Source organism: Thermobia domestica, chromosome 11, assembly GCF_964235325.1.
Source record: "Thermobia domestica chromosome 11, izTheDome1.hap1.1, whole genome shotgun sequence".
Taxonomy (NCBI): Eukaryota; Metazoa; Arthropoda; class Insecta; order Zygentoma; family Lepismatidae; genus Thermobia; species Thermobia domestica.
This window is the reverse complement of record NC_137464.1, coordinates 166,224,978-166,238,334: the sequence shown is the minus strand read 5'-3', so window position 1 is coordinate 166,238,334 and position 13,357 is coordinate 166,224,978.

Genomic DNA, 13,357 nt, shown 5'->3' with positions numbered 1-13,357 from the left:
ACTTTGGAAAAACTGTCACATTGTTTATTCCAGCCCTATTTTATACATCTCGTTGGTCACACACTGTTCAACTGATCTTTTAATAGTTCTCTAATGTTTATGTTGTGCTACTATACTACATATACAAACATTATATGAAAACACTCAGTTTTATACACTAAGAAATCCAGTAGCGTAAACCAAGATGTGTGTTTGGTGGGGGGGGGGGGGGAAGGCAAGTGCTGTTATAGGTTTCATATAAAAACATTACAAACAAAAAAATGTATAAACATAAAAATATATATATAAAAATACAAACATCAAAGTACCAAAGTACATTGTCTGACCTCTTTGGGGGGCCTGACCTCTCTGGCCCCCCTTCCCTACGCCACTGAAGGGACCTTATAATCCAAAAATTAAATTTAATGCATATTTTTTACTATCATATTTTTTGTGCAAAGTTTATCACTAAACGGTAGGAAAATTATTGAAAGTAAATGAAAAAACAAAATTGTTTACACCATAATCTTTGTGAAACTTCAGTCTTTTGTTACACCGCCACAGGCAGCTTTTAATGCTTCAAACTAACGGGATATGATGTTCATAAGTGTTTCACTTAATAATATCCAGTTCGAGGCGCCAGATTCGAAACAGTTCGTCAGTGATTAATCTCCTCGCCCAACATATCTTCCTACGTCCTTTTTGTGACATAATATGCCATAGATTCTATATAGGATTAATATCCGGAGAATTTAGTGGCCACCATAATCTTTGGAAATTCATACTTTGAAACCAGTCCGCTACACACCGTGCTCTGTGACATGGCGCATTGTCGTCTTGGAAAATAAATCAACTCAAATTAGGACCTGAGAAATAGTCAACATATGGTCGTAGTAACTTTCAGTTCAGAAGGTCAATGTAATATGCCGCATTAACTTGTTCGTTCTAGATTTATTTCATCCCACTCCATTTGAAGTAAAGCATCCGCACAACATGACACTTTCATCAAATTTTCTTCTATTGGAAACGTACTTTGGCTTCACATTTTCTCCTTTTCTCATTCAAAATTTCATTCCACTGTCATTCCCAACAATTATAAACTTCTCCTCATCCAAGAAAATTACGTGCCACCACTGTTCATCACTCCAGGCACCGTGTCTACTCATGAATACTCTTCTAGCGTTTACATGTTTACCAGTTAAAAGTAGGTTCTTTCTTAGAGTTTTCTTATGTAACCCTTTTTCATTAAATCGTCTGACAACAGTCATCCAACTTATGTTCCTGCATTAGAATAAATAACAACTGCATTTCATGCCTCTGGAACCTTCGTCTGACATAATCAAGCGGAAACCCTTTCAATCCAATGTCGCAGCTGTTTTCATTTTCTGCCACACCGTTCTCATTCAGAAGACATACCAAGCTCTCTTTGCTTCTGTGTTATTCTACCAAAGATAGTATGATGCATACCTAGAATTTTAGAGATTTGTCTATTCGAGTAGCTCTCACTTCGCAATCTCAGAATTCGTATTTGTTTACAAAGGCTTATGACACACACTTTTCTCTTATTTCCAGTTTCTAGGGAATAATTAGATTCTTCAACGTCTTATAATGTAGGTGAAACACTTCTGTTTACAACGTAAACAAAAGAAACATTCAATAATATATAATTATCATTTGCACTTTACACCGCTAGAGAAAAGCAAACAAAACAAGCATTTAAAAAAAAGTCTAAACCACACTTACATCGAGTACAGAGACATCAAACGGAGAGCGTCTCAACTACTGTAACTCAAAATACAGCTCTGATCTTTCCCAAACTTAAAGGCTATTGGAAACAACAAGTAGATACCAGTAGGTCACGGAATGGCTTATTTAAATAGTAAATATAATGAAACCCTTGCACTTGCTCTGAGTGGCGTTATATATATCCCTTTGGAAATAATTATTGGTACATTTAATATTAATGTATAGATGCTGTTCTCTTTATTTTCTAAATTTCTGACTTTCTACACTGTATTTCCGAAATATGTTTAATTCTCTTAGCAATTCCAATAGATTTCAATATGAGTTTTTACAATACATTCTAACTTAATGTTACCTGACCTTACGTTAGTTGAACATGTTATGTTGACCTTATGCTAGATGTTTTAACATGAGTTTTCATTTTACAAAATGTCTTCTTTTTGTATTGTCATGTTAAAAAAATAAGTGAACATCTTTCTTTTGAAGTAGATGTAGGATTAGAAAATAATGGTTAATACTTTGTCAGTTTCAAATTACAATATATGTCAAACTTACGATCAATTAATTTACTGTTACATCAGATGGGTTACCATATATTCAAATGATCTTTGATTATTACAGTCATTAAAAAAGAAAATGCAAAAGAAATCTAATTCGGATTAGTTGCAATTAAATTAATCAATCAATTCAATGCCAAGTGAATCGTTGGATATCAGTTCGTGGACAGTTTATCAAAATCTATCAGAAAGAGTTTAGCCTCCCAAAATGTATCTAAACCAGGGATGCAAATAAGGAACAAAATTTTATTAGCCCAAGAAAATAGCTACTAGCCCACATCCTACAATAGAAATCATTTACTTACATTCGGTATGATATTAAATACTCGCCCGCACAGATTATCATCTCGCCCCGGGCGAGTGGGCGAGTAGTTATTTGTATCCCTGACCTGAACTATTTGAACGTAAAGTTTTGGGCTCGGATATTTGAACACATTATAATATAATATTATTTTCGATAGTTCTATTTGTGGATGGAGTCGATAACCTAGTATACTACAAGCAGTGGCGTATTTAGAGGGGTGACTATCGGACTCAAGTCCCCTCTGAAATACATTTCTTATATGCACGAATTCATTAATGTTTGTCGGCACCCAAAAAGAAAAATATCAGTGCTTATTCACGTGTTGTGCATAGCCCCTCCCGAAACAAAATCCTAAATAAGCCACTGACGACAAGAAATGTTAGTGTTCAAGATGTTTTTAGGTGATTAGTTACATATAGGCTTAGATACACAATTTATGCTTAGAAACAAATCCTTTTCCTTTCTCAGCCCGGAACCACTGGTGAAATTTCCAACAACAATTACAAAGGAAGTTAGTTTCTTTTCAAATTGGTAAAATGTGATATGCTTCTAAATGGGCATATAATATTTTAACTGTTTGTAGTAGGTTCACCATTCACTGTGTCAACACAGAAATAAAGGTATAAATGGAATCTGCCCTTGGTGCAATGAATTCATGTTATCACTTATATTTATAAGGAACCGATATTAGGGTCGAATATGTGAAATTTATTATTTATGTTTTCCTAAAAGGAAAAAAAAAAAAAACGAAGACAAGGAATATTCTCGGGACGTTGTCTCATATTAAGAAATAATTTCACCTTATCTCATGCAATTTTTGTTCTCATGCTTATCGACAGACAGATTTATATATATATATATATATATATATATATATATAACGCTTTCCACGTTTAAGCATGAAATAGGTACGGAGTCAAAGAACCTTGTGAAAAAGGAAGAATTTTACTATTTTTAAGCAGAGCTTGTGAAAGTAACCTGACTTCCAAAAATTGAAAGAATTACTTTTTTGCGGTTTTTAGTAAAAACTTTAGTTATATTTACTCTAATACATAGTTGTTTTTGTTGGATGCTTTCAAGTAATTGCCATCTTTTAAGTTCATATATATTTCCTTGCTTCCCTGTTTCTGCACTTGTTCCAGAAGGAAAAGTTTTACAGCCTCCCTGAGAAAACCTTACGACCCAGCAAAAGAAGATTGAGCTACTTGCAGGCGGACGAAGTGTAGCTTGGCTGGATTGGGTGCGATGCCAAGTGCTCGGCCGCTGCGTCCGTGAGAGGTCAGCTAACCAGGAACGAGAGTAGCTCCAACTACGCCTTCGAGACTTGCTCCAAATTTTCCTCCTCTTTTTCCCCATGTTATTTCTCATGTCCAGGGCACTATCTAACAAGGAAAAGGAAATGACACTTCCGGGAGTCGAACTAAGGCAATTTACTTGGACATCTACAAGGAGAAATAGTATAAGAAAATACTACGCTTCCATTTCTTCTCTTTCTAGAAGTTCAGTTAAATCTCTTTATCAGTACATTTTGAAAGTAATTCTTCTGTTGTATGTTCTGTTTTCATATTAAATGTTTTTTTTTTTTTTGTAACGTTACTACTGTACTATCTTGTTTCCGAGTACTTTAAATTACTTTTTAAAACATGCTTATATTTTACTTAAAACGACAATAACAAGTTCTAGAATTGCTAAAGTAAACATTCATGTAAATAAACAGAAAAACACATCACTGTATATAAAGACATACAGTCGTTTATAAGTCAAATTACAATGCAGTAAAACTTTTCGTCGCAAGGAAACACATATCTTACTGCATTTTATTATTTTATTAGAAAATTGTTTTAATGATTAAATTATTTCACTGGGGACATTTCCATGTGTCACGTTTTGCTTTCGTATGTAATAAACGTCTCTCAATCATCAACTTTCTAGAAATGAAAATTAGTAATTCATTGATTTCTACTTAATGCTAGCTTTCAGCTTGAGTTTATACGAGTTGTGAACCTTCATTTTGTCTTGGGATCTGATGAACATGAGCTCCCATCGGAAACCGAACTAGAGTTTTTCCCCTAAAGGATAAAATTCTATCTAATAGCCATCGCGGAGTGTAGAGGGGAACCTGGAGATACATTGATTACATGAAAGTATAGATGAGTATTATGTACTTCCATTGTTTTACTTAAGGACCAAACACTCAAAAGAATATGTACTAAATGGCGTGTGTAAAACTTTAAATTCATAGTCAGAACATTTTACAGAATACAAACTCGACATTTCGTTTGATTTCTCTCACTATAATTAGTGGACAACAAAGAGTACGTGGTATATGTAAACTCTCTAAAACAAATCTGACATTTTACAGGAACAATCAGACATTCCAAGTTGCCAGTGGGTACATAGCAAATTTTCAGAATACTCGCTATATCCTAACGTACACCATTAGCATTTTTACGACGGAATATCTCACAATTGGGAATATCAGATTTTTAAGAAGATTACAAGATATTTTCTAAGAAATGTCATATACGTATTAAGTTCATGTTTCTTGAATAAGATCATTATTGACCAGCGTACCTCAAACTTTCTCACTTCGAGGATCACTTTAAAATAATGTGCATTTTGTTAGACCACAATCATTTTGTAGTGCAAGTAATAAGATATTTTCATGTATACAACGTTATATATACATACGAGGGTTATTACAAAAGCTTTTTGCTTACCTATGAATGGTTCAGCAGAGACTGGACGAAGGTGTAACTTTTCAATATAGCTAGTTTCCTGACAAGTCATTACATTTTGCCCATCTATGTTCCAGTGCGTTAATGCCGCTGATAAAGAAGTGCTTTGTCGAAAGCGTGTAAACTTTCATCTACGGAATGTTTGACGTCATCATTAGTGTTAAAATGAGTACCTTCCAACTTCTTTTTGAAATTTCGAAAGAGATAAAAATCGTAAGGTGCCAAAGCAGCTGAATAAGGTGCGTGGGGAACTTGTCCGTAGCCGCAATCGTGAGTTGCTGCTATTGGGATGACTGATATGTACACTCATGTCCAAAATGATTGTCGCATATCTATATCTGTCTCCTTGTAAGAATATAGTTTGATAATTATTTTGCAGGGTACTTTTAATACTGATACTACGTGTATAATTGGGAAATGTATATTTGTGGTAAATTTCATAGGAAAAGAATTATAAATACGAAAATTAGAACAAGTAAAACAAAATGTTGCTAAATGGACAAAAAAGTTTTATTTTCGTTTTATTGTTCGTACTTATTGCTCTTTTGACATGAAATTTGCCATATATATATGTCTTTGCCGATTATGCACATACTAACATTATAATAAATACCGGCCTGATTCGTTATCATATTATATTCCTACAACATATTTATAGACATGCGACAATAATTTTGGACATGCGTGTACCTAGCAACATTGTCTTGATGGAGAAGCAAACGTTCTGTCAGTTCCCCACATCACTTCTGCCGAATATTGTCATGCAGATGTAGTTGAAGACCTGCACAGTACTCCCCAATCAGAGTTCGTTCCTTTGGAAGGTAATTCACTATCGCTGTCCCATCCGAATCCCAGAAAACTGTAGCCGTTATTTTTCCAGCTGAGGGTACTGACTTGGACTTCATCGGAGGGGGAATGTCGGGTATTTCCATTGCTTGGAACTTTGTTTGTACTCTAGTTGGTAACGACGGACCCAGGCCTCATCCAGGGTTACAAGGCAAGTACGAAAGACATCTAGATTTGTTCCGAAAAGCTAAAGATTGTTCCTTGAAATGTTGCGTCTAGAGAGCTTTTGATCAGGTGTGAAAGGTTTTTGCTTCCATCAGGCGAAAACCATTTATACAGGAGTTTTAAATTGTTACAAAATCAAGTTTAGTGTTCACATAGAAATTGCAAAACCCAGCTTCATTAGTAACAAAAAATAAATTATAATTAATTTGCTCAACATAATTATTTCGTCCGCATTTTTCATAATGAAGTTAAATAAAATTTAATTTAACTTAATGGATCCAAACTATACGCTCAAGGCTCACCAGGATTTTGCAGTTCACAGTTTAAGAGTGTGTTGTAGAGCTTTCCGTTTTCAAGTACTTGCAAATTAAATAAAATAGCATACACAGAAAGACTTGTTCAAATGTTCTCAAATTTCAAGTGGTCTTAAGATTGTATACTGGGTTATTCGATAACAGAGAGGGGGCGTGATGGCTCAGTGGTAGAGCGTTCAAATCCGGTGCTTGGGGTCCCTCGTTCGATCCCAGTTCGCGCCGTGTGGACTTTGTGGTCGACAAACGCCGTGCTCGTGGGTTTTATCGGGGTTCTCCCGTTTCCTTCCACTTTCTTCATTCCACCATTTCACTCATTTCTCATCCTCACCGTCTCCTTTAGCCTAACCGGCATAACCGTGGGACGTAAAACTTAAAGATTTCATTTCATTTCATTTTCGATGACAGAGAAAGTATCCTCGGGATAAAGCACTGAAATTCACCTTGATATGCGAGTGAAGCCTTGTTTGAACAATCTTGTTTGCTCCTTCTCGTTAGAAAGCATGTACTCTTATTCATAAGCAGAAGTGAGTCAAATGTATGTATGTTTAAAATACACGTATGTATGTTCTTTTATAAATTAAACTATGTGCGGTTGTGATAATAGGGTACTAAATGTTAAAGACAGGCAGATAGACATTTTCTTTGCAAACAATATTGAAGACTGTTTACACCAAAAATTTCTTCTATAACAAACTAGTGTATAATAATTAAAATTTTCTCAAAGTTAGTTTCAGAAAATTAGAGACAGTTAGGTTAGGTTAGGTAATAATTTAAATTCACATTCCGTACTCCACGTGAATAAAGAAAGACTTCTTAAATTGTGCAAGTAACTCAGATATTCATATGGAATTTATGCAATATTCAATTCTTCAAATGAGCTCCCTCGTGGTTAAGCGGTTAGCATACGCGCCTTTGGCGTGGGAGACCCGGGTTCGATTCCCGGCGGGAGCTCATGTGGTTCGGATTCCACGTTAATCAGTAGGTCCACGTCTCATATAGCCTCGCTGCTGAACGGGACGCTAAAACTAAAATCAACTCAACTCAACTCAATTCTTCAAATTTCGGGCCTTTATGCGCCGTGGTTCAAACATGCTCTTTCTCCACTCTTTTGCGCCAGGACAGGTGGAGTAGTTCTGTGATTCTGTATTCTTCAAGGCGAGATAATATAGTGAGGAACTATATATAATATGGTGGTTTATCTTACACAATGATCTCATCATCCGTCAACTTCACCGGATTAGGTCCAGTTCATGGTTCGAAACAAACGTTGTAGTAGGTTTTGACCTTTATAATTGAGGTGTTTCTTACGAATATGTAAGTAAAAAGTGTATTTGATGATTTCGGCTTAAAATATATTAAATTTCTAAGAACTAATTCGGCATTTCTATCCGTGTACGGAAGTGCTGACTCATAGTAAAGTCCATAATTTTACTTTGAAGAATTTACAAAAATCCTCTCTACCTGCACTTTTTAATGTTAAAATGAACTCACTATATGTATTAAATTTAGTAGATATAATGAGCAGCATACAATTTAGACATTTCATCGCAACACTACCAAACGCGAAACACATTATCATAATTCCAGATATACGAGGGAGGACGCAAAATAAACCGGACTTTCGTTCTAAATTGCATTGTTTACAAAATTCTTTCCGTCTCCTTCAAAGTACTCTCCATTAAATGGGATTCATTTTTCCCATCTTCTTTCCCACTGTTTGAAGCACCTCTGGAACTCTGGAATTTTTATATCATCCAATGCGCTCTGCGAAGTTCTTTTTACAGCCTCTACACCATCAAAGCATTTCCCTTTTAGATTTTGTTTAATTCTCGGAAAATGTCATCATGTTGGTCAAAAAGTTTGGATCACTTTCAATCTGATTTTTCAAGTCCTGGCTCAAATTCAGACAAATGATTTGATCCTGTGTGAGCAGGCGAGAAACAAACTTAGCGGCAACATATCTCATTTGAAAAACCTCACGCTGACACGAACTCCAACTCACTCCTGCCTGTTTTGAAATATCATCGATCATGAAACGACGATTCTCGCTTATTTTGGGGCAGATTTGTTCAATGTTTTCGTCGTTTCGAAATGATGAAGAGCACCCAGAACGAGCATGATCTTCAACACTCATCTCACCACACTTAAAGCGCCCAAACCACTCAAAAAATTGTGTGCAGTTCATAGTATCCTTCTTGAAAGAGCGTTGAAGCATTTGGTAAGTTTTCGTTTCCGATTTTCCAAGTAGGAAGCAAACACACTCCTTGTTGCTTTGAATCTACCATAACAATTTCGCAGGCGACAAACGAGAATAGTTGAAAAAAAAAAAAACAATAATACGATCAAACGTTAACCTTCTACGAAGACGCCGCTTGGCCAACTGATCTGGGAAGGTCTCTACTAGACCCACCTAGCAGGAGAACTCTCCACTACGCCTAGGAACGTTAGCGCTCTTTCAATCCGGTTTCTTTTGAGTCCCCCCTCGTATTGTCTTTCGAAACGGAGACATGGTGATACAGTTGTAGAGCGCTAATTTCTGGTGTGACGGACTCCTGGTTCGATCCTAATTCATGTAAGATTGTGGGAAAAACCAAAGAATTTTCGAAGTTCTCCATCTTCCTCCCACATTCTCATCCCATCATTTGACTCATAATCAGTCACTTTCATCAGTGATAAGTTTCCTTTACACTTTAGGAACTAAACGTGGGGCGTAAATCTAGATACTCTATTTAATTTCAGTACAGGTTTCATTTTCTTTTTTGCAGAATGAATAATTTGTAAATCTTTTCAGAAATAAGTAAATTTGAAAATAACTCATTTACATAGTGATATAACTCGATGTCCATGCTAACATGTGTTGCATTATACCTATCCAGCTTAACTTAAAGGAAAGCATTTCTGAACATTAGGGACAAAGCTCAGCTCGTCAGAGATCTGTAACAGACTTGAAAATATCTTCTTGAGTGTTGCCATTAGACAATTTCTAGGAATTAGAAATGAAACTTTTGTTTCGACTCATTTGAAATTGCGTCTGACATCATATCATAGCAAAATAGAACTAGAATTACTTTGTCTTACAATGCCTCTTGATAGTAACGGTGGAATATTTTAGTCATTATATCTATCTCAACGTTGAAATGTAATGTAGTACTCACTAGATCGATCAATCTGCTGCAATGAACCTCATGCTATTCAAACTTCACACTCTCTGTTCTAGCTTTTAACTCCCGAGCTAATTCTCTATGACCTCCAAGATCCATCGTTTTCCAGGATCTCTAAGCTTCCTCAAACTCCTTAGTGGCAACGTAGTGATTAGTTAAAATCTCCTTATGAAACTCCATACGATGTCTATGTGATGCTTATGTTACCTCTTACGTTTCCTTAAACAACTAATTTATTTGTAGTTTCCGTTTTATACATTTTCAAAATGAAAGTAAGAAATTATTACATTTTGGTTACTCTACGATACTAACTTACTACTAATTTACGAATTAAATAAATATGAATTTAGAAACAATATAAATATATTCTTTCATAAATATGTTATATTTGAACATTCTTAACAGAATGTAAGACATAATTTAAGTTACCATCTCTGAAATTCGTTTACATCAGAAATACACTTATTATTATTCTCGGTTTTAGCTTATTATTAAGTTCTCTCTTTAATAGTCTTACCTCGTGACAAAACAATTTATAAATTTCGAGAACAAATTTCTTTTGTGTGATTATGTTTGCTTACAAAGATAAATATATTTAACTCTTATTTATTTGTTTTTCTTTTTCTAAGAAAGAAGGAAAGAAAGAAAATTAATTTTGCTTTGTTTATTCTTTGAATAAAAACTAAGAAGTAAAAAAGAAATAGGGTTAGAAGGGCGGAGAATAAGAAAATAAAAAGACAAAATCCCTTTCTGTTTGTAAGGAAAGGAAATTGGTACAGTGTGGTGGTGGTGATGGTAAATGCAAGGGCTCCACCCGACAGATTATGAGATAATTATATCAGAACTAAAGGCATTTTAGGGAGAAAGAATTAATTGAATTGGAAAATATGTAGGGAAGAACGAGAGAGAGAGAAAGTACCCCGTCAGAAAATAGGATAACAGGAAGGAAAAAGGGATGAAGAAAAAGAAGTTAAGAGGGAAAAATAAGCAACAGGAAAGAAAAGAGAGACTACGGTTAATCTATACGAATTGAAAAAGCGAAGAAAGAGAAAGAAAAACTTCCAAGAAAAGGATTAAGAACTTTCTGTCTTCAGTGTCTTTCTTTTGCTCTGCGCTACTCTCGGCAGAAGATTCCATACTTTCTCTGTCTTATATATAAATATATATATATATATATATATATATATATATATATATATATATATATATATATATATATATATATATATAAAACTTGTTTGTTTGTTCAATCGAATAGGAAAAGGTCTCCTTTCTGAAACGTATATACCATAATTAAAACGAAAACGAATCTGCCATCCTTTTCCGTCGTATTCTGCAATTCGATACTGCACACACAATAGAACGATAAAAAGTTGTTGTCTATATTAATATATAATAGAGTAGAGATGACTGATTCATCATCAACCAGAACATACTACTATAGGTATTAACGTGACATTTAAGAAAACATTTCTCTTGTAGTGAAAATAAGAGAACGAAGGATTAAAAAAAAAGAAAAAAAAAACACTTAAGAGAGTAGAGGGAGGTTCAAATCTTACGAATCGCTGGCGTTAAAAAGATGAAACTCAGCTTATAAACTCTTTATTAAAAATAAGACAATATGTGTTTCAGCGTTTTCTAAATTTCGATCTAAAGGAGAAAAGGGAGTCGTTTCTATAACATTCAAGATTACGTTTCTTTAATTTGATAGTACCCATTTATAGGATTCACTCAAGTTGGGGGTGTGGAATTTGTTTTATAAACTCTTAACTAGATATAAAATAATGCGTGCTTCAGCGGTTATGCAAATTCCACTCTTAACGGAAAACAGGATATATTTCTATAATACTGAACTTTGACTTTATTTATTTACAAACAACAGAATGTGATCATTCGTTGAAGATTAAAAATTCGGTAAAAAACATTTTTATATAAATATGGAACACATATTGTACGTTTTCGAACACTCCGGGGCATAAGAGTGCTAACTGGGGTCGATTGTTTATAGGGAAAGCGTCTAATTTGAGGATTTGCTTAAGTTGAAGTTGTAAATGAAATCTTTTCAGTTTTACATCCCACGATTACGCCTGCTAGGCTAAAGGAGACGATGATGATTAGAAATGAATGTAATAGTGGAATGAATAAAGTGGGAGGAAACGGGAGAACCCCGAGAAAACCCACGCATACGTTGCTCCTCCACGGACACCATGCACCAGAGGTGAACTCTCTATCACTGAGCCACTGCGGCCCCTTGAAGATGTACAATTCAGTATATATATATATATATATATATATATATATATATATATATATATATATATATATATATATATATATATATATATATATATATATATATATATATATATATATATACTCATATATGAAAAAAGGGAAAACATATTTCAAAAAAATCCTAGGTCATAATAGTGTAAACTAGGATCGATTGACTAACACTAAAATTTTTCTTTGTTTATAGAGAAAATGTCTAAATAGAGAATTCGCTTAAGTTGAAGATATAACAGTTTGTACTTACACTCATAAATAGAAGTATATAAGAAGAAAAACACCTCAGCGTTTTTGAAATTCCACACATAGGAGGAACATCCCAATTTCCCTTCTTCTTTTTATGAATGTTTACTTACTTGTTGAGTTGATTTGAAAGAGTTTGAATGTATATACCGAGTGCTTCGTACGGTACATTGGGTTTGACTAGTTCCGTGAATTGGTCTGTGATCTGGATACGATTAGAAGACTGGAATGTTGCGATTTACGATGAATTTGGCAAGCAACTGTATAATAATTAGTGTATTCTAGTTTTCCGATACTATAGGAGTATAATAAATGAAGAAAATATTATTAATAAGAGCTTGGTGAAATGTAGACAGTGATAAGTGAGTACTGAACATGGTATCCTTAAGGTTGTGATTTATGATGCTTTTGTGCATTATACATTTTCAGGATGTACGGGGGTTTTTCTAAATACCTAAATATAAACTACTAGCATCAATTACCTGCTTCGCTGGATAAAATTAAGAAAAAATAGTAATATGTTATGTTAGTCACTTTTTACTATTACTAAAGCGCTCCTTAATATTGCTCATTTTGATTTTATACATATATATATATCCCCAACCCACAATTTTTGTGGAGCTGAATTTGGATTTAAATGGCATCAGAAGTGTCACTGTTCATCTCAGCGATCTCAGAAACTATAGATTCGACACTAATATCGGTCATTTTCGATCATTTGTAAATGTCTTTCTCCTTCTTTAAGTTACATCGCCAAAGTGATATGACAAAAATCATCTCATGTTCGAACTTCATATAGGTTGAAAATTTGATCGAGATCGGTCCGGTGCTTCAAGACTTATTAAGTTTTATTTATTTTTATATATCTCCCCATCCTACCTCCTCCCCTAACTTCTATCGTTAAACTGAATAGACAAATACCATCCCAGGCCCTAACCTCATCTATGTTGAAAATTTGATCGAGTAATAATAATAATAATAATAATAATAATAATAATAATAATAATAATAATAATAA